The sequence below is a fragment of the Felis catus genome, chromosome A2, assembly GCF_018350175.1.
Source record: "Felis catus isolate Fca126 chromosome A2, F.catus_Fca126_mat1.0, whole genome shotgun sequence".
Taxonomy (NCBI): Eukaryota; Metazoa; Chordata; class Mammalia; order Carnivora; family Felidae; genus Felis; species Felis catus.
The window spans coordinates 57,588,209-57,605,545 of record NC_058369.1 but is presented as its reverse complement, the minus strand read 5'-3'; the positions used below and the strand labels follow the sequence as shown (position 1 = coordinate 57,605,545).

General features: G+C 50.8%; 1 long non-coding RNA gene across 2 annotated transcripts; it reads right to left on the bottom strand.

The window, feature by feature from the left end:
* Positions 1–5,181: 5,181 nt before the first annotated feature.
* On the bottom strand, positions 5,182–15,001 carry LOC123383790. Of its 2 annotated transcripts, XR_006594000.1 has the most exons (3): positions 12,587–15,001; positions 11,578–11,673; positions 5,182–5,690 (listed from the first exon to the last, which is right to left on the bottom strand). It is a non-coding gene; the product is annotated as an uncharacterized LOC123383790 (long non-coding RNA). The 2 variants fall into 2 exon arrangements; XR_006593999.1 differs by lacking the exon at positions 5,182–5,690 and having other exon boundaries at positions 11,112–11,673.
* Between the last annotated feature and the right edge of the window lie 2,336 nt (positions 15,002–17,337).

Here is a 17,337-nt window from a genome sequence, read left to right as displayed (position 1 = left end):
TGCCAGCCTATATGTTGCGGGGGTTGAGATGAAGTAGATTTGCAGGGTCCTCGAGGTTGGGATCATGTGAAGCTAAGGTTCTCTTTTGCCCCCACCAAAATGTCATCCTGTCAGGCAGCTGAGCTCCTAGAGGGAGGTCACTCTGCCTGTTTCATGGACTTGTCAATGGGCTGCAGGCAGTAAGGGAATTTACGTTTTCATTTGCCTTAGTTTCCCACATGACCACGGCAAGCATTTAAACCCCTTTCCTTTGTTCTTGGGGAGCCAGGAGTGTCCAAGGACTAACACACACATTCCACCTGGGAGGGACGGTGCCAGCCTGGATTTTGCCCTGAGCCTGCCTTATGCTCCCTCATCATATCCCCCTGCCCCCTGAGCAGTTTTGACCCTGGAATCTTTAGGGTTGCTGCAGGCGGAAGGTCTCATCTTCTGTAGCTTCTTCCTGTCGAGCAAGGGCGTAGAGTTGTCCCTACCTATCTCGGTCAATATGGGTCAGTCAGGGAACATAGAGGGGAGTTATAAAAGGCAGAGGCAGCTGAATCCACCGTGGCAATGTGTAAAAAGGATCGTGTGTTGGCTTGAAGTGATTGTAGTGATGGAGTCTTGGTGCCAGGCAGAGAGACATGGGAGAAAAAGCAGAACAGAATGAGAACCACTAGAAAGATCAGCCCAAATGGAAGTCCTTTGGTAGCTGACGCACCTCCTCCAGTCCAGGAGTTTAACCAATCATTACAGGAAAGGGATTGTTTAAAGCGCCAAGTTGGAGTACTCATGTCAGTGAGAAATCCAGAAATGTTTCTGTGGTCATCTGGAATGTACACACAGCATTTTGTTTTGATGAGAGTATAAGTTGCACCTTGTGCAGCAGTTAGCACATATGCCGTTCTATTTTCTAGAACTGTTTTCTGCATTCGAGTTATGTTCGTATTTAACACTATAATGGTATGTTGAGAGTCATTTAAGTCCTTAACTGTGTAACAAGTGATGTATGTACAGCCATCCTGTAGACTCTGTTTGGTTCAGTAAGCAATCAGCTAATTAATCAGAGGTACTCTTCTGGAACCGAGAAAAACAGGGGTGACTGGTTAGAGCAAATCACAAACTTAGTGTTTCCCAGTGCTGCCAGTGAGATGTTAGACGTCGGGCGGGAAGCATCCTCAGAGGAGAGTGGGAAGAGGCAGCAGGAATGAGGTTGGTCTTTCTGGTTTGTACCTCAAATGTCTGTGGTGGTCCTTTTGAATGGCCCATTGTAAGAAGGACTTGTTAGTAGAACTTGGGGAAAGAGAATGAAAAAGAAAGTTGCCATCATCATAAGAGGTGTGAACAAGTGTTCCACAGGTTCACAGGAAGAAGAAGGCACATTCGTGTGCTCATGGATTTCCTGCAAAAGGGGGTACAGGTTTCATTTAGATACGGGAGCCCGTGAAAAATGCCCCTGTAACTTGACCGCAGCCCTTTTATTTTGGAGTCCAATCCCCTGTTGTATTCGACTTTCCATCCTTTGAATAAACCAGGTCTTTTGGGTTTCTATGGGGTAGGTTTCTAGTAACCTCCAGATCAGGTTTAGGAGGGACATGTTTGCATGCTTAGAGATTTATGAATTAACCCAGCCTCAAGTGACGGATGAATAAACCACTAGCCTCTTTGTCTATTGATAGGTGAATCCATCCCATCTTCCAGTCGTTTAAATCATATACCCATGGGGTTATTATTCCCGCAGAATAACAAGCAAGAAGATTGTCCATACCTGTGCCTCTGTGACAAAGTTTACCTCGAGTTGTCTAGCTTAGGCAAACAACAAACTTTTAAAGACAATCATAACTAGGATTTACCATCCCTAATGATGTGTTCTTGAAACATAGTTTGTCTCTGTAAAAACCCTCATTTCCAGGGATGGCCAAATCGAGACTAATTCACTCGTAGGACAAGTCCATCTTTAACAACCTTGGCCCAATTGTTTCCATAAGTTCAGCAAGAATAGTGATGGATCATAAGGATCTTTTCAAGTCTGCTCTGCTGGAACCTTTTATCAGGAATCTCCAGACTGAACTTTTTGTAGCCTCTCCGGGCCAGAAGCCAAGCCAGTTACTTCTGTCAGACAGGCCTGCAATATCTGTGGAATTGGGCGAATTCCTCTTCACGAGGTCCCCGAGATATCCTGAGGTTCCTGCACCTGCCAGGAAGTGACATTCTTGACTCACCTGGGGAGGCTACTGGGAACTCTGGAAGCAAGGTATCGGGTCAACATTTCAAGGGGCTGTATGGCTCCATGTTTCCCAAAGTCAACCTTGGTCCCTTGGAGCTACACGCTCACACCTCTGAGTCTGTGCATGGCTCTCAAATAGGACGTCCCAGTCAAAGCCTTGGTAAAAATAACCAGTATTTCCAATGGTGTCCTGTTCCAAGGACTTACGCAAATGAGTACGATTGTCACGAGAGAAAGGATACTCACTGGGAGGGTGTGAATGTCAGAGGGGTTAGGTAGAGAGAAAAGATAAACGCTCCCGCTCACAAAGGAATGCTTGATGACATTTCCGTAGATCACAGCTATCTTAAGAGGAAGTTTCCTTCACCAGAAAGAGCAAACAGAGAACCAGCAGCGTCTCTGACAAGAGTCCCAAAACTCTGATCTTCCTCAGTTCGTTCAGTCCCACGTTCCCAACTCTTGTTCAGTTTGATTGCGGCTTTTTAATTCTGAATTCTGGACATTCTTACCCGTTTTCATGTTCATCTTAAAGACATCAAATACCCGTGTTTGTCCACAGAGCCCTTTTTCCGAATCGAGAGGTCCTTAAGGATGCAGCTGACGAGGAAACTCAGTTATTTCTGCGACACATAACACTTCAATAGTCAGACTATCAAGTGAGGACCTTATGCCATAACACTGAAGACTTTAGGATTTGAGTGTAGAGTGGGGGTAGTTGCAACATTTACCCGCGCTGTACAGCCCAAGGTTTACCATCATTTGATAGAGCTTTTCTGAGTAACTTAACATACCAAATGAAAAGGCCTACCTGGTCAGAAAGACTTCATTTACAATTGAAATCTTGGGAAAGTCTGCTAAAACCTTAGAAGGTTATGAAGCCTGTCCCAAATAGGATTGCAGGTCATTACAAACCTTACAACTTTATTCAACCAAGGTTGAAGGTGGCAATGAGAGACCCTACAGGCAAACGTGTAGCATCATAGAGCTGTTAGCAAAGCCTAGCTCCTTTACCAAGGACACGTTTTCACTTGAGGTCATCAAAGACCTGATCTTTAGAAAGCTTTAGAAAGCTTTGGTTCTCCTGACAGACAACTGAGAAAAAGAACCTTGTTTCCAAAGCAGACAAACCTTATGTTTAGGAATCAGTGCTTGAGCGCTCGGTCCTATTTGGAAAAAAAAAAACCTAGATGTCCAATGAACTTCATCTCCTTTGTCATGCAGACTTGAAAGAAAACTTTAAAGTTTCAGGTTACTGAGGCGCCTGGGTGTCTCAGTGGGTTGAGCGTCAGACTTCGGCTCAGGGCATGACCTCCCGGTCTGTGAGTTCGAGCCTCACGTCAGGCTCTGTGCTGACAGCTCGGAGCCCGGAGCCTGCTTCGGACTCTGTGTCTCCCTCTCTCTCTAGCCCTCTCCCGTTTGCTCTCTTTCAAAAATGCATAAATGTTAAAAAAAAAAAAAACAGCAACAATGAAACCTTAAAGTTTCATGTTAGCAAAGACTTTGAAAGCTATCCTAACCTGTGACAACTTTGAACCAGGCACAACTAACCATTATTTTAAGTCATCTTTGTGCTAACAAATTGCAACCGAGATAAAATGAGCTTCTCTGACCTTTGGTAAACCTTGGTAGAAAAAACGTTTTCTATTTAATGCTGATAAGTCTAAAGACAGGTCCGCCAAACTTAGGTGAGTTTCAACACTGGATTGTTTCACCTGCGTCCACTTAAAAAAAGAAAATCCGTTTGTTCTCCCGGGATGCCAGTGGGGGGGAGGGGGATCTGGGGCGGGTGGTCCCAGGGGTGCTCTGGGCTCCTTGACCTGGAGGGTAGGAGAAGGAGCCGGCGGTGCCCGAGGCACTGAGGATGGGATAGGAACCGGGTACTCAGGCCACCCCCAAGGTGGTGCAGAAACAGGAGGAGGGGGAGGGGAAGGCAGAAGAGGTGAGGTGCCAGCAGAAGGCAGACAAGGACAATTTCCTGGTTCCAACCTCATCAGCTCTGTCAGAGGCACAGATGCCATGTTTTCTGTTCCCCCAAAGTGGAAATGGGTGATCTGGGTCAGGCCAGAGAAGAGGGGGAAACAAATGGAGTTTTAGCAGCTGCTCGGGAATATTCCTTCAAGTCCCCGTCCCAAGGAAGACTAAGCACACGTGGCTCTAATCATAGCTGTGAAGCCGGGAAATAAATGAGGGAGAAGCCCTCACATCTAGTAGGAGGAGGAACAGAGAGAAAGAGTCCGCGTCCCCTTTGTCAGGGATGGCCTGTGTTTCCTCCCCTAACCTGGGTTCTCTTAGGAGGAAGGAGGCCTGTTGAGACAATTATCATCCGGTATATCAGGAGGGAGTTTCCTGACCTGGTTCCTGAGCACGTTCCCCAAGGGGCCCCAGGGTCCGGGTAGCATGAAGGCCTGGAGGTGGGTACCTCTGTCTGTTTACTAAGGCCACACAGTGTTACAGGATCAGTCCTCTCTGCATTTTGCAAGCCCAGTTGTTGCCAGTGGGTTACAAAGGCATCCCAAGGGAGAATCTTTGGAGACTGAGGAGAAGCCCCCGTGCTCCTCCCAGAGAGAAAAGTCGAAAGGAAAGAGAGAGAGGCTCCGTTGCCGCTGACCATGCCCCCGACTCCTGGGTGGCACCCCATGCACACGGTATGTCAGAGCTTCCTGGTGTCAACGCTCCCTGAGGCGTCCCTCGAATAAAATCTCCATGACTGCCAACTGGCCGACTGAGGGCTCTTGAAGGAGGGATGCTAGCGTCCCCCCACTTCCCCGTTGCATTCTAGACTGCAGACGGGTGCCTGGCGAATGGACCGAAATACCTTACCCGGAAGGCCGTGCCTGAAAAGGGCCCTGATGGTCATGTCCTGATTCCCTGGTCTTTGAAGAGCATGCCACAGAGGCCAGGCTCCAGGTTCTTGAAGAACCTGCCGTTTGTAACCCACGGAAAACACAACACTAGAAAAGTTTCACAAGGGGGAATCAATTGCCCAGTTTTGTAATTTCAGTAGTAGTTAGTAGAGGACATTGACAGAAAGCAGCACAGGTGGAAATCCATCATGGTCCAAGTGACAGTCCCACCCATAGAGTCTTCACAAGCAACTCCCCTAGGGAACGGTCCCCAGTTGGGTTTTAATTCACTCAGGTACTGGTTCCCGCTGTCTCCCAGTGGAGCTGTTGCGGCCAGAGGTGGCTAGTCCAGAGTTGTGGAGGGGATCGCCTTAGACCCCTGACGAGGAAACCTCACTTGGGAGTCTTAGGCTTCGTGGCTTAGGTGGCTGTCCCATGCCCTACGCAGACAACGTTGTCTAAGGACAGGAGTGAAGACAGGACATCAAGTTTCTGGATCTCATTACCATCCCGGCCAGGGTACCAACTTGCAGCCAAAGGGCAGGCGCTCTCCTCCCCACAGAGTGGCCGGGGCTAGAGGGTGGCAGCCTGCTCAATCGACAGGAGAGTGTTCCAGTAAGACCACACTCCCCGAAAAGCCCCTGAAATGAGAGTAAAGGAGGAAAAGAGAAAAGTAGAAGCTTGCAGGATGATTGCCAGCTTCTATCTTGGGGGACTTGAGAGAAAGGAAGCAGACTTCCTCGAAGGAAGGATCCTCGAGGATCCTCGAGGTTGGGATCATGTGATCCAAAATGTCATCCTCGGGGCAGCTGAGCTCCCACAGGGAGGCCACTCTGCCTGTTTCAAGGACTTGTCAACGGGCTGTAGGCAGTAAGGGGATTTCTTTTCCACTGGCCTTACTTTCCACACATCACCATGGCAAGCACTTAAACCCCTTTCCTTTCTTCTTGGGTAGCCAGGACTGTCTGGGGTTATCAAACATATTCCAACCAGGGGGGCGGGAGGGGTGCAGTACCCGCCTGTATTTTGCCCTCAGCCTACCTTATGCTCCGTCATCACAGGGCACACCATCATGGTAAGGCCCTCCCGTTTTGCCGACTCCCACAGCCACAGTCCTTCCCCAAACCAGGAGGTACAACAGGTCAGTGGCAGGACAAAAGACTGCTCTTCAAAGAGAAGCCGAGGCCCGAAGGGCACCAGGAGACAGAGCACAAGGAAAAAATGCCAGACGGTCTCCCAGCCAGCCTAGAGTCCAGGATCCCCAAAGGGAGCCCAGCCCCCTAGCGGAGCCCTGGAGCCTTCTCCTCCAGCTCCAGTTCAGCCCCGCCCCGCGCCCCCCCCCCCCCCCCCCGCCACTGGAGCTCGGGCACATCATCCGGCAGCAACACCCCCAGCACTAAGCTGAGCCCCAGAGGGAACCGACGGGGCCCAGCCTCTGTCATGGGGAACAAGGTCCACTGCCAGTGAATACTGGGAGCCATGGACAATGACCCCAGGATCCCGATTTGGCAACACGAGCCAAAAGGGACCGGTACGAAGGTTATTCAGATTCTTAGTAACAGCGTTTTGCTATGTGACACCTAAAAAAGGGAATAAAATCATACCCCTTTGACCTTAATAAATATCATCAAATAACACCATTTGAAACCTACACTGAAGGAAGACAGGAAGCTGCACCGAAGGAAGCAGCTGAGCCACAGTCCATGTCTTCATTTTGTTCTTTCACTTTACCTGGGTTTCATTGTATTTGATTATTCTTTTTATCTGTTTATATTGGTTTAATCCATGCCCATTGTAGTTTACAAAGTGAAAAGACAAGTACCTTTGTATGCAATATACAGACACAGCGTCGCACAGTGGGGCCCAGGGGCGGGGCAGAGGAGACCACTTTCCCTGGGAACAGAAGTTCTAATGCCAGGAATGGATTTGGGTAGAAGGCTGGGCAGCCAGCCATGCCAGCCCCTGCTTAGGTCAATTCCCATTTCCTGGGTCTCCCCTCTCCCCGCAACTCCTAAAAAAGAGCCCCAGAGATAACACCAAGGACGGGATCCTATCCCATTGGGCGAGTGCCCACGTCAAGAGAAGAAATATACACCCCTGAACACGTAGCACGTGGGAAGGGATACCGTTTCAAAAACTTAAATAAATATTTACTTAGAGAGGGGCAGTGCTAGTGGGGGAGGGACAGAGGGAGAATCCCAAGTCTACTCTGTGCTATCAGCTCGGAGCCCGATGCGGGGCTCCAGCTCACAAAACTCTGAGATGGCGACCTGAGCAAGACCAAGAGTGGGACGCTTGAGCCACTGAGGCCCACCCAGGTGCCCCGTCCCTGCGTTTTAAGTGCAGGGAACGATGCTGAGCTCCAGGAAGCCCGGGGACATGGCACAGGAGATTGGCCAGGGCGACGGGTGGGACCAGATCCAGAACAGCTTCCCAGGCTGGAGGAGTGTCGGTGGGATAGTGACCTGCTGGATTTGGAGTTGTAGGAAGCACAAGGTGGAGGGCCACACCATCATGGTGAGGCCCTTCCTTTTTGCTGACTCCAGGAGCCACAGCCCTTCCCCAATCCAAGTTCCAGCCATCTGGGGCGGGGGGGGGGGGTCTTCTGGGAGGCGCCAGGACAAATACCGAGCGGGGAATGCAACTATGTTCTAGTATTTGCGACCCTCAAATGAGAAAACCTTTGGAGGAAATTGATGAGCGTCCACCCAAGCAAGAGAGCAGAGTTCAAAGCCGTTATGAAGGACCGATGGGAAAATATAGGGCAGGAGGAAGGACTCAGTCCTTATGTGGAGCCAGGCCATGACACCGAGGACCCCCCCGGCTGCCTCAGGTAATGACAGAGCAGAAGGCAAAACGTCCAGGCAGTCTCCCACCAGCCTAGAGCCCAGCCCTCTCCTGGAGCCTCATTCCAGCCTTCTGCAGCTCCAGCATATTCTCAAAGCGGAGCCTTTTGACTTCTGTAGGAACCAGCATCATGAGAACCATTAGCCCGGCCAGGTGTGACCCATTCACCACAGACGCAGACACGCACGGCGAATGCTGGGAGCCAGGGAGCACGTCCCTAGAGCCAGAAAACCGCTGTGTAGAAACTGCATACAGATTGAAAAAAAAGAGTTTTCCAAACAATAAAATAAAACCCAAATGAGAGAGCCAAGGCTCCGTGCCTCCATTTTATTTTGTTTTGTTTTGTTTCATTTTCGAAGTTTAAAGCAACTTCCATAAATACTTGTTTGAAAGAGAGGGACAGTGCAAGTGCTGGAGGGGCAGAGAGAGAACCCAAGCAGCCTCTGTGCTATCAGCTCAGAGCCCGATGTGGGGCTCCAACTCACAAAACCGTGAGATCACGACCTGAGCAAAAGCACGTGTGGGATGCCGAGGGACGGAGGCCCACCCAGGTTCCCCGTCCCTGCATTTTAAGTGCAGCGAAAGATGCTGAGCTCCAGGAAGCCCCGGGACAGGTGCAGGACACTGGCCAGGAGTCGGACCCAAACCCACGCGGGTGTGTGTGATGCAACGTGGGTGCACCGTGTGGACACAGTGGCCCGGGCAAGCAGATACGGTCCTGTGGACAACGGGAATGTGCACACCCCTCAGAGTTCTCTGCAGTAGATTCCCATCAAGAGGGTATCTCGTGTCCGCGGCCTACAAGAGGAGAGGCCACCCGAGCTGCGGGTCTGTCCTTCTGTCCCCAGCTGGGTGAAGCTTTAGAGACTGGGCTGCTTTTCCTGAGGCATCTCTCTCCTCCCCTGCTCTTGTGTTTTTTGTATGGGGAGGAGGGAGGCCGTTATTCCAGATCTTGTAATGAAGTCGATGCCGCAGAAAGGTGTATCACAGATACTCTGTTTGCATCCTCGCCGCACAGAATTGGGGCCGCGCATGTCCCGGTCGGAGGAGTGCGGAGTGATGTAGTCCTAGGGAATTCACCAGAACAACTAAATGGAAAAATCACCTAAGGGACTTGTTGTGGGAGTATTGCAGGGCAGAAATGCAGACTGTGGAGGGGCCTGGGTGGCTCAGTCGGTGAGTGGCCGACTTCGGCTCAGGTCACGATCTTGCAGTTCCTGGGTCCGAGTTCCTCGTCGGGCCCTGCACTGACGGCTCGGAGCCCGGAGCCTGCTTCAGATCCTGTGTCTCCCTCTCTCTCTGCCCCTCCCCAGCTCTCACTCTGTCTCTGTCTCTCTCAAAAATAAAGAAATGTTAAAACAAATTTTTTTTTTACAGAAATGTAGAGATTGTGGGGCGCCTGGGTGGCTCAGTTGTTTAAGTGTCCCAATTTAGCTCAGGTCGTGACCTTGCAGTTTGTGGGTTCGAGCCCCGCCTCGGGCTCTGTGCTGACAGCTCGGACCCTGGAGCCTGCTTCGGATTCTGTCTCTCCCCCTCTCTCTGCCCCTCCCATGCTCATGCTCTGTCTCTCTCTGTCTCTCAAAAATAAATAAACATTAAAAAAATTAAAAAAAAAGAAAGCAATGTAGAGATTGTATCCTACCTTCCTACACTAACATTGCCCCACATTTTCAGAAGCGCCAAGGGGAACATTTAGGTCCCGTGGCCTATGTTGCTTATGACCAAGACTTCACAACAGGGTAACAAAGTCCTGAGAACCAGCCTGTGTGGGAGTGGAAATGGCGTGGGGGTGGGCCCCCAAAGTAGCTTAGGGGTCCCAAACGTTGCAGCTGAGTCTCCACTGTAATGCAGGAGTCTAGCTTTTCCATGTCCCACATGGGGAGGGATCCCCCCCCCCACCACAGGAACCTGGAGGGTTTGCACACCAAAGGAAGCTGTGCACATACAGGACAGAGGTGGGGGGAGGCAGGCAGGGGTGGGCATTTGGAGCAGCACCCCTTATTTCCAGGACCACGCCCACTAGTGCATTTTGCTCTGCATCCCCAAACTTGAATGTCCCCTAGCTCAGGGCCTGGGAAGCAGTCTGCTGGGAGCATGGGATGCTCCACCAATGAGACTTTCTCCTGTGAGCTCAGGGCCCCTGGCTGCCTCTGGTCTCCTTAGTCCAAGCGGGTTCTCGGGGACAGTCTTCATGTTCTAAAGAGTGGGGACCAACGTGACGACTTCCGCGACACAAGACACCTTTGGCTGCAGGTGCACAGTGGGCTCTGGGTGGGGAGCTTCAGAGACAGTCATCGCGTCCCTCAGCGATTTGACACCCCTGGTGGGTTCTCACCTGCTTCCTGAATTATGAAATTACTTCATGCAGCTTGTGTGATGAACAGTCTCTCGTAAAACATGAACTCAGGGTAGAGAGCGGTCAGTGCCGAGAGAGGACATTAAAGGGGATGTGGCAGACGTGTCCATGTGGCTCCCGGTGGCATTATCCACTACTTGGAGTAACCAGACACCGGACTCTGAACTGCGCATGTGGCCGCCCAAGACCCTAGGGTTCCCGGCATCCTCTGCGGCAGGGCCGGTTGAGTGACCGCACTCTCCCCCCTGGATGGGACGGGAAGCGATTTGTCCTTCTGGGATGTCTCCTAGCAGAGAACCAGGCCCTTTGTGCTTCTCTCCCTATCCTGCTGCTGGGAACGCAAACTCCCACCCTGGCCCCAGGGCGGCTCCTCTGGGATGACAGGGCTTTGGGGAGAGGAGCTTCCTGGGGCAGCCCTGCCAGGCCAGCCCTGGACCGTCTGCCTGTAGACCGAGCCGGAGAGAGATGCAGACTCATGCAGGGCACCTCCGTGACAGCAGCTGAACCTTGTCGTAACCAGGACAGCAGTCTTGGGGCAGATTTTCCGTGTGCTTCCTTTGGGCCAGGCTGCTCCCAGAACCACAGCCCTCCGAAATTCTCAGCCCTTCCTTCCGTGGGGTGAACAGCCAAGCTCGGCTCTAGCCCTCTCCTCTCCAGGGGCTTCCCTGGAAATGCAAGAGGCTCCACGCTCCCAACGTAAGGAGTCCACCTCGTATCTTCAGGGACTTCATCCTCTTCCCTCCCACACCGTGCATTCCCACCCTCCGCCAGAGAGGTAGCTGGCTTTGAAATAGGCTGTGCTGACTCTCGCCCCGCTAATAGCTGCGGATTCTAATTAAATAACTCCGGGAACAGGCCGTCTCGCGCACGGTGTAACTTGATTATTGCTCGAAAGATGAGTTTGGAGCTGACAAGTTCCCTGCGAAGCTGACAAGCTTAAAAGCTGAATTTGACAAACCGACCAAACAGCAATTGCGCACGGTAGGAAGGTGGAGCCCGGGACTTGGGGACGACTGGGCCTGAGCTCTCAGTCTGGGGAGACAGATACCGAGGACTTCGCAGGTGCCTGGTCTGCTCAGGGTCATTTCCTATACGCCCTCCGCTCTTACGGAACCTGCCATTTTATGGGGGGAAGGACTTCTAATAACATTAACTTTGCTGAAGATGTCATGACAACGTATACAGTCCATTTGTTTGTTACTCTTAATTGTCTGCAAAGGGTCTGGTAGTGCTGCTTTAAAATAAAGTGTATCTAGAGAAAATCTGAGGTTCAGTAAGGCCTACAGATCAGGAGACGATGCCTTTGAGAAGAGTTTGTTACTCACGGTTCCCAGGAGGAAGGGGCACGCCACACTGTGCAGGGCCATGTGAAGAAACCCCAGGAGGAGGGACAATTGTGACAGGCGCCTTACTTGTGGTTTCTGCAGGAGGGAACAAGCAAGGCAGGTGACACGCTTAGGATTGGGTAGTGTGGATAATTTCAGGACCCTGGGGCCTGGGTGGGGGCTGTCCCGAATGATCTGGTACCTGGCCCGGGGGTGATTACGCCAGGTAGACAGTGGCCCGGAGTCGGAGAGTCTGACAGCCTGAAAGGAGGTGGGGGGGTGTGGGCTCTGCGTTGGTCGTTTCTATTTGGCGAGTGGGCCCCTAGAAGGAGGATTCTTCCTGGGGGCGGGAGGGGGTGGTGACAAGCCAGAGAGGTCAAGTCAAAGTGACTCGGCACGCGACCTGTCAGGCAGACAGACGCACACACACCGGCCTCATCTTACATGTCACCTTCTCGGAGGAACCATCCCCGCCTACCCAACCCCCAGTCACAGCGCCCCCCACCCCTAGTCTCCCTTGCCATTACCAACTTCATCCCTTCGGGCCATTCAGGGCTCCACCCCTGCTCAAGCACCCAGGCACAGCTCCCCCATCCGGAGGAAGAGTCCTCATGCACAAGGGCACCAGGTCCTGTGCAATCTCTTCTCCCGTGATTGTTCCCCCACGCCCCAGCCGTGGCTGGCCCCCAGCCTCCTCCAGCCCCACCCTGGCACTTCTGAGCCTCCTGACTCCTGCCTTTCCTCTGCCGCGCATGCCCCTTCTAACACAGTGTGCTCACTGTCTGCCCTCCACAGTGTCTTTGCCTCAGGAGCAGGGCACAGAGGCATCTGGGGGTTGTTGTTTGTTTGTTTGTTTGTTTGTTTGTTTGTTTGTTTGTTTTGTCTCATTCATTGCTGTGTCTACGCCTAGGTCGGTGCCAGGCACACGTAGGAGGTCAATAAAGGGTGAATAAACAGCCCTCAGCACTACCCAGGACATTCTGGTTTGTGGTCTACAACATTCACTCACCCGGGGCACATTCACTGAGGCCCTCGCATGCCGGGCTGGTTCCGGACACCAGGGCACAGCGGTGGCTCAAGCCAGCAGGGGTCTCCATTCTCATGTAGCCAACGGTCTAGTGGGAGAGATGGAAAAAAAAAGAAATGACGTGTACGCGAAATCAGGTGGCGGTGTATAGAGTGGAGAAAAATAAAATCAGGAAGGATGTTGGACGCAGTTCCTAAAGGTGTTTCGGGAGCAAGTGATGCACTGGGCAGAGTTCCAGGTTGCGAGAGGAGCAAGTGCAAAGGCCCTGAGGCCGCAGCGGGATGCCCGTGTCTTAATTATTAGTGTGGAATCTTAGCTTTGTCTCGAGTCTGTATTTTGTGCATTCGGTACTCCTTGGTTTCACCTTTCTAGCTAATTAGCCCGAGTCTGCGTTATCAATCTGTTGAACTCAGCCAACCCCCAGGGGGCAGGTACAAGTACACGTGGGGATACTGAGGCCACCCTGGGGGATGTTGCTAGGAATGATGAGCAGTGTCCCGGAGCAGAGGACAGAGCAGGGCTCCCATGCAGCCGGCTCAGGCTAGGTGTGGCAGGGAGAGGGCCATAGGGACAGGTGTGTGGCAGTTATCACACTACAGCCCTCCCACTCAGGGTGCCTCGCGTTTCCACCCGGGCCTGGGCTGGCTGCTCCTCCTTGCTCTCTGTTGGATGGGCACCCATTTGTTCATTCGTTCATTCGTTCATTCACTTACTCATCATCATGTGTTCCCATTGCTTCCCTGTGGCCAGATGATGGCTCATCCTGGGAGACCCTCCTCCTCGAAGCCCTTCTTGATTCCCACCGCCTTCCACAGCCCCCTCTGGCCTCACCGAGACCCCCTCCGGCACAGGGCTGTGATCACCCTGGTTCCTCTCCAGTCCGTGAGCTCTCTAAGGGCTCTGGGCCAGATGCAGAAACGGGCTGAGAAAAATGTGATGGTAGATAGAATACTGAATAGACACAGGCCACCTGTGGGTCAAGCCCACCTCCTCCCTCTCTCTAGGACCAGAAGGGCTCCATCATTAATAGGAGCTGAGGGACCTTCTCTTACTTCCGTGCTCATTTACACCATTAACAGTCTGGGGTTTTTTTTCCAACTTTAATTTATTTTAAACTTTGAGGACATGTCAGGATGGTACCTCTCGGTAATGAGAAACTAATTATCACTTCAAGGGCGGGAATCCATCTGTTGTGTCTGAGCCAAGACAGGACAGTGTGGAAGCTCAGGATGCTGAGGAGACGGCTAGGGGGCCGGGCCTCGGGGCAGGAGACAGATGGAGACGTGGAGACAGGGCTGCCAGGACGTGGGTGAAGCCGGGAGGAGGGGGGAATCTGGGGGCTTCCACACATGGGGGTGAGTGCACCCAGCGTCACCTTCTGTCCCACCTCGCTGCTCCTGCCTTAGCATGCGAGCCCTGTCGCCCCCATTGCATCCCACCCCTGGGCCTTTGCACAAGCTGGGTCCTCAGCACCTAGCAAAGCCCCTCCCCCTTCAGGACTCTGCTCTTCCGACCCTGCCTGCCCACTGCCCACGCCCCACCCTGACACACTCACCCCATCTATACTCAAATCACCTGATTGTAACTGCCTGATGACCAGTCTCCTGGGGACATGGTCTGCTTTTTGAGGGGCAGCTTTATAGACTGGCAGACTGAGGTTCTAACCCCTATTAGTGTGCATGACCTCGGGCAAGCCCCTTGTCTCCCTGCAAGTGGGCCTGGCCACAGCCACCTCACAGGATGCTGTGCTATACATGAGCACATGTGCCATACATGAGCTATACATGCCAGAACTGGAGCGTTGGGCCGGGCGTCTGCTGCTGTGTGCCCTCAGTGTTGACCTTGGGACCACAGACACCCGCTGGCTGGGGTCTGCAAATGCCTGATGGAGGGCCGTATGAGGGACTGTTAGGGTGGATCTTGGGAAGTCAGAAGCCGTGGCATACCTTGGGGACACTTCCCAGAGCCCTTGTTCCCAACGCCTGGCCCACCTCCTCCCCTTCTCAGCTGCCTCTGCAGGGCCGGCCTTGAGGGCTACCTTCTCAGCCCATTGAGACCCCTGGCCAGGGACTGGGGCAGGCTGACATGGCTGTGGCTCATGCCCAGATGAGGAGGTGAAGCTCCATGAGGCAGCAGGGAGGACAGCAAACTCAGATGACTCCAGGGGCCGAGTCTGGAGAGGCAGGGGGAGCTTAGGGAGCAGTGGGGACTGTGGAGGTCTGGGGACACAAGCTCTGTCCACAGGATGGCTCCAGCTCAGCCCCAGAAGAGAGCGGCCCGGAGGGAATGTCCCCCAAGCGTCTGGATCTTCTTTTTTTGTTTATATTTATTTTCTTGACTTTATATGCAAGTTAGCGTATAGTGCAACAATATAGATTCCTTAATGCCCCTTACACATTTAGCCCATCCCCCCTCCCACAACCCCTCTAGTAACCCTCTGTTTGTTCTCCAGGTGTAAGAGTCTCTTATGTTTTGTCTCTCTCCCTGTATTTATATTATTTTTGCTTCCCTTCCCTCTGTTTTGTATCTGAAAGTCCTCATAGGAGTGAAGTTATAGGAATTTGTCTTTCTCTGACTGACTAACTTCACTTAGCATAATACCCTCTAGTTCCATCCACGTAGTTGCAAATGGCAAGATTTCATTCTTTTTGATTGCCGAGTAAGACTCCATTGTATCTATATACCACATCTTTATCCATTCATCCAGAGATGGACATTTGGGCTCTTTCCGTACATTGGCTATTGTCGACAGTGCTGCTGTAAACATCGACGTGCATGTGTCCCTTCAGAACAGCATACCTGTATCCCTTGGATAAATATCTAGTAGTGCAATGGCTGGGTCATAGGGTAGTTCTATTTTTAATTTTTTGAGGAACCTCCATACTGTTTTCCAGAGTGGCTGCACCAACTTGCATTGCCACCAACAATGCAAAAGAGATCCTCTTTCTCCGCATCCTCGCCAACATCTGTCATTGCCTGAGTTGTTAAGGTTAGCCATTCTGACAGGTATGAGGTATTCTCTCATTGTGGTTTTGATTTGTATTCCCCTGATGATAAGTGACGTTGAGCATTTTTTCATGTGTCGGTTGGCCATCTGGATGTCTTCTTTGGAGAAGTGTCTATTCATGTCTTTTGCCCATTTCTTCACTGGATTGTTTGATTTTTGGGTGTTGAGTTGGATAAGTTCTTTATAGGTTTTGGATACTAACCCTTTATCTGATATGTCATTTGCAAATATCTTCTCGCATTCTGTTGGTTGCCTTTAAGTCTTGCCGATTGTTTCTTTGGCTGTGCAAAATTTTCCTTTTGATGAGGCCCCAGTAGTTCATTTTTGCTTTTTGTTTCCTTGCCTCTGGAGACGTGCTGAGTAAGAAGTTGCTGTGGCCAAGATCAAAGAGATTTTGCCTGCTTGCTCCTGGAGGATTTTGATGGCTTCCTGTCTTATGTTTAGGTCTTTCATCCATTTTGAGTTTAGTTTTGTGTATGGTGTAAGAAAGTGGTCCAGGTTCATTTTTCTGCATGTCGCTGTCCAGTTTTCCCAGCACCAATTGCTGAAGGGACCGTCTTTGTTCCATTAGGTATTCTTTCCTGCTTTGTCAAAGATTAGTTGGCCATATATTTGTGGCTCCATTTCTGGGTTCTCTATTGTGTTCCATTGATCTGAGGGTCTATTTTTGTGCCAGTACCATACTGTCTTGATGATTACAGCTTTGTAATACAGTTTGAAGTCTGGGATTGTGATGCCTCCCGCTTTGGTTTTCTTTTTCAAGAGTGCTTTGGCTCTTCGGGGTCTTTTGTGGTTCCATACAAATTTTAAGATTCTTTGTTCTAGCTCTAGGAAGAATGCTGGTGTTATTTTGATAGGGATTGCATTGACTATGTAGATTGCTTTGGATAGCATTGACATTTTAGCAATATTTATTCTTCCTATCAAGGACCATGGAATATTTTTCCATTTCTTTGTGTCTTCTTCAAATTCTTTCATAAGCTTTCTATAGTTTTCAGTGTATAGATTTTTCACCTCTTTGGTTAGAATTATCCCTAGGTGTTTCATGGTTTTTGGTGCAGTTGTAAATGGGATCGATTCCTTGATTTCTCTTTCTGTTGCTTCATTGTTGGTGTATAGGAATGCAACTGATTTCTGTGCATTCATTTTATATCCTGTGACTTTGCTGAACTCATGGGTCAGTTCTAGCAGTTTTTTGATGGAATCTTTTGCATTTTCCATATAGAGTATCATGTCATCTGCAAAGAGTGAAAGTTTGACCTCCTCCTGGCTGATTTGGATACCTTTTATTTCTTTGTGTGGTCTGATTGCTGAGACTGAGACTCTCAATACTATGTTGAATAACAATGGTGAGAGTGCACATCCCTGCCGTGTTCCTGACCTTAGGGGGAAAGCTCTCAGTGTTTCCCCATTGAGGATGATATTAGCATTGGGTCTTTCATATATGGCTTTTATGATCTCAAGGTGTGATCCTTCTATCCCTACTCTCTTGATGGTTTTTATCAAGAAAGGATGCTGTCAAATGCTTTCTCTGCATCTATTGAGAGGATCATGTGGTTCTTGTCCTTTCTTTTATTGAGGTGATGAATCCTATCTATTGTTTGCAGATATTGAACCAGCCCTGCATCCCAGGTATAAATCCCACTTGGTCGTGGCGAATAATTTTTTTAATGTATTGTTGGGTCCTGTTGGCTAATACCTTGTTGAGGACTTTTGCATCCATGTT